The following is a 4,875-nucleotide window of genomic DNA, read 5'->3' on the forward strand; positions in this document are numbered from 1 at the left end:
ACAGGACTATAGCTATGGTATAATCATTGGGTGGATCCATCGGCTGTATATAACTGTTGAGAACATTGGATGTCCACCACTCATGGTAGAGAAGTAACACAACGTGACCTGGTTCCTCATCCTTTTGATTATAGGATAAAATATACCCCATCAGACAGATATAAACGGCAAAATGCATTTTATTGTATTTGTCTAGAAATTTACAGATTCCAATAAATAATAAAATACAACATCCACAGCGTTCACCTCAAAACCAATGGTACACATGCCAGGATTTACATTTTTCTAAGAATATTGGGATGAAATTTGTATTATAAAGGTAAAGAGCAAGATGGAGTCCATAGGTGGGACCAGAGACAGATGAGAGCTTGGTCCTGAAGACCCTGGTGCTCCAGGTAGCAGATGATGGACAATACAAGTACTAACAAGACTATGGGGATTCAGCAGCTTCTAATCCAGAACAGACGTCCAGGGTCAGGACTAAGGGACCAGGATGAGGAATAGACTTGCATCTCAAAGGACCGGGATGAAATAGAAGAGAATGCTGGCAAAGTTTCCTTTTCCTGTTACTTTCCAAGGGAAAATCCACAATGGCTGTCTCCTCCGTGGTTCTTGCACATCAAAGGCTGCAACAGAAATATTTACAATGTGAGAACTTATAATGGCATTCACTATTGTTACTATACAGAGGTATAACTATTGGGGGTTCAGAGGGTGCAGTCACATCCAGGTCCAGGGGCTTGAGAGAGCCCAATGGCCTTTTTCCACATCAAAAGCCGACAGCTGCAACAGAAGTTCCATGTGATATTTGAGGGGGAAAACAATTTTGCAAATACAAATATGTAACATATGTTAAACCTTCAATTAAAGACTATCTGAGTAGTTAATGGGGTTGTCCGCTTCGAACAATCACTTTAAGTTAGATGGTTTGCTGAATGATAAACTGAGCACAGGCTGGAAACCAAAGGGATCAGTTGTAATCTATGGGAGAACCGGGCAGTGTTTCGCTTCCCTGCAGCGCCATCACAGGGGAAATGAAGCATTACACCATTTCCTCTGAAATCAATGGGCTGCCCCTGTAATGCAATTCACATGTGGGGTCCTCCAGAGTGATAGACACACTTTATAGCTGCTAGCTGCTTTTCCTGTTGAGGGTCCTGAATGTGTGAACCCCTCTAGTACCTCAGAAGTCGTCCTAATATTTGAAAATTAGTTTTCTAAATAGCAAAGACTCTGTTAAGGACTAAAGTAAGTAAAAAAAAATTATTTCAGTGTCCATGGGTTTGTTTTTGTGCAATTTTATATATTTTTTTTCTTTTTAAATATTATAATATCCAAACTTTACATCCAGGACGAGTCTAGCTATTACAACCCAATGACAAACTCAATTCTAGCAATTTGTTACAGCGTTAACTTTGACTCCTCCAGCCTGTGAGATGAATAATCCCTTTAGGACCTTTGATATTCTGTGTGTGGTTCAGTTAATCCCTATAATTTTGCTGTCATAACCTCATCTCCTGGAGAAAACGAAGGAGCAGCTACTTAGGAACAGGGAGAGACTCACCACACAGCACAAGCTGGCCAGCATGGAAGCCAGGATCAGAGACGTTAACACCAGGAGGGCCACACCCCAGCCAGGCACACCTGTAGAGAGAGGATCATGTGTCAGCTGCTGGGACAAAGATTCATCCATTATGTGCACTCTTAGTATTTCTTACGTAATAGAAATCAATGGTGGAAATTCAAAATGATGAATTTTTATATAACTCTTCAAATTTTCGGTCATTATTATAATTTTTAAAGGAAAATTAGACAAAATTATACACCATGTTATACATAGTGAGGGTCCTTGAAATCCTTGTGTCATGCTCCTCCCATTAAACCATCATGCACTAGGCATAACACATTGGGCAAATGTACTATTCAAAATGTGCCAAAAATTGTGGCTCAAATTGAGGCAGAATTTTGGTGTACATGCTTTGCCCCACATTTATTCACTGTTCTGGACCGTTTTTGTGCAGCGCTCGACAAGAGGGCATGGCTTAGCAGGAGATGGGGTGTGGTCTATAAAAAAGGGAGCATGGCTTAAAATACGATTCTGAGCGCCAATATTGCGCCAAAGACTGGAAAAAACTAAGCCAACCAAGTGGTGATATAATGAAGAGAAAAGCGTCATATCTAGCTAGATGTGCCAAATGTATTAGTAAATCAGTTTTGCCTACAATGTTTCTTGAAGGAGGGCAAGTGTGGTTCCCTAGGTAAGAACATTGTCCTTTATATTTTCTGTAAGGTAGGGACAGGTATTTGCCGACTGGCATTCTAAAGGTGGTGAACCCTATCCAATCTATGTTTTAGAGAAATGTCGGCAGACGGAGAAGCGAATTCGAACACTAAATGTCTGAGCCTATGGGAAAGTTTCAGTCATGAAGTACATGCAACATGGTGACCCTCAAATTTTGCTGTCGATTATAACCTTTGACTGATCGCCACTGATCAATAGTCACACTCAATGGAAGTAATTGAAATTTGCATCCAACATCTCCATTGAATTCTATGGATAGAAGAAGTCATGTGATTTAAATTGCACCAAAATAAGGTTGGCACAAGTAATGGAGTAAACTTAGCCATAGTTCTGTTTGTTCCCTGAATTCCCAGAAAGAGGTGGAGAAATATTCCGGACACTATGTCTGCTTGCATGAGAAAGATAAGTCCATAGTTTCCTAGGCTTTCCACTGGTTATTGTACTGTCTTAAAATATTTGTTTTAATACTCACCAGTAGCAGTAGAGTTTGTCTGAGCATCTGTAGAGGAAAAAAGAAATACAATTGCCAGAAGATCACCAGTGAAGAGAGGTTAATCCTTGTACCAGATTGTAGAATATATATGCACAGTATATAGATATAGAAGGACCAACTTTACAAAAAAGTAGGCTTGTAGGGCCCACACAACTGGTTATTCCATCAAAGGGGTTGTTGAATTTTAGATAAACCGTATGCTAGAAGATGATCTTCAGAGGTATTGTTGCTGGTGGACCCTAGTCATCCCTTTGTAGCATGGAACCGCAATGGGTTTAAACACAAGCCAGATCACCCATTGAACTTAATGGACATCCATGCAATTGCTGTTTCTTTTGTGGTCCCCCAGTATGTCCCATTGTCTTTAACTGGTACAAGATGTGCATATAGAAGAGGACTGTCTAAAAGATGACCAGACCCAAGGCACCATCCGATCAACTATTTAGGATAGGGACTCATGTAGAGAACCTGGTGTCATTTAGTTACATGTAATTAAAACTGATGTGTCTTCTACCCAAAACCACCTTTAGATGTAGTTGATGGAAGCTCAAGTGTCAATGGAAAGAAGGAAACGTAAGGAAGTCGACAGTAGAACAAGATTATCTAAGACAGAACACCACATTGTATGGCCAGAAAAGGATAGCGACGAAGATGGAAGACGAATGGACACAAGTGATACATAGAGAACACTTCATCAATAAGGAAGACAATCTGTAAGATCAATAAGATCTTTCCTCACCTGCTCCTTGTAGACTAAGGACCATACAGGCAGCCAGCACCCAGAGACCAGCTTTGCATAGGACACGTTCGGCTGCCATCTTGATGAGAGAATTTGGTTTGGCTGGAGCTGTTATTCCTCGGAGGATTCAATAAGCTTTGATGTCCTTCCCACTGGAAACCTGGGCCTTATATACGGCCTGATGACAGGACAGTCACTACGTTAAGTGGAAAATGAGACACCCAAACCTGCATGACCATTACATTAAGATTCTGAAGCAGATGACTGTAGGGATTTGCAGGATTAGAGATAATCATACTGAAGTGACAGATTTTAATGGTTTAGGACTGACGTATGATTCTCTATATTGTTTATTTTTAATATGTACCAAACCGATACCGTAGAGTAGATTTATGCAACATTTTTGGTTATTTCTTTAATTTTTTCTTTACTTTACGTTATAGACTTCTTATTATGATCTGCTGAAATAGGCAAAAAAAAAAAGACTTCTGCCTGAGACTAGACGAGGCCTTCATCTATACTTGTGTAGGGCTCTACTACAGCAGTCCGTCACGGCACAAGTCGTCCCTTTTTTAGCTGCAAAGGGTGGACCAACTCCATATTAATGAAATATAGGTGTAGGTAGGGTTAATGTGTAGGTGTCCCAAAACTTTTGTCCATATAGTGTATGTAAAAAAAAAATTCACCCGATTTAAGTTTAACTCATTTGTGTGGTTCACTGCTCATGATTTTGAGTTTTGCTTTTGGCGAATTTGTGAGAATAATAGGCGAATCGATAACCCATTGTATTTTAGGAACTAGCAAATAAGCTAATAAGGCAAATTGGTGAACAGGTGATTGGATTCGTTCATCTCTTGTCACCATGGAACATAGTACATCAAAAAGCATAAGTTCCTTAATGGTTTTTAAACTCTTTGCATTTTTGAGATCAGTGTAAAATTTCTCATAAAACAAGACATTCAATGCATATAAATACATTACAATACAAACAGTAAATACAACATAAATGCACTAAAAGATTAGGCAAATATTAATGATAAAATATAAAAAATGTAAGCTACAGCTAAGATAATAAAAATAAACAATGATAACAATAATTAAAAAAAACAATAAAAAAAATATTCTAAGATTAATAAATAAGATTAAAAAAAAAAATATATATATATATATATATAAAAACGATATAAAAAAATTACATTTGTCCTGAGCTGTGGAAATTTGCACAAGAAGCCTGCAGGGTAAGGGAGAAGAGATGTCCCACCACTTTCTTGCCGACACCAGTGTTTACTGTATTCTATGAATGGATTTTTCACAGGGGACACTGTGGTGCCCATCAGCCCA

At 38.8% G+C, this 4,875-nt stretch overlaps 1 long non-coding RNA gene across 1 annotated transcript; it reads right to left on the reverse strand.

Annotated features, from left to right (window-relative positions):
- Window positions 1-1,593: 1,593 nt before the first annotated feature.
- On the reverse strand, window positions 1,594-3,669 carry LOC142659629 (uncharacterized). Its single transcript, XR_012850355.1, has 3 exons — window positions 3,535-3,669; window positions 2,775-2,801; window positions 1,594-1,644 (listed from the first exon to the last, which is right to left on the reverse strand). It is a non-coding gene; the product is annotated as an uncharacterized LOC142659629 (long non-coding RNA).
- Window positions 3,670-4,875: the final 1,206 nt, after the last annotated feature.

This window comes from Rhinoderma darwinii, chromosome 8 (genome assembly GCF_050947455.1).
Source record: "Rhinoderma darwinii isolate aRhiDar2 chromosome 8, aRhiDar2.hap1, whole genome shotgun sequence".
NCBI lineage: Eukaryota > Metazoa > Chordata > Amphibia > Anura > Rhinodermatidae > Rhinoderma > Rhinoderma darwinii.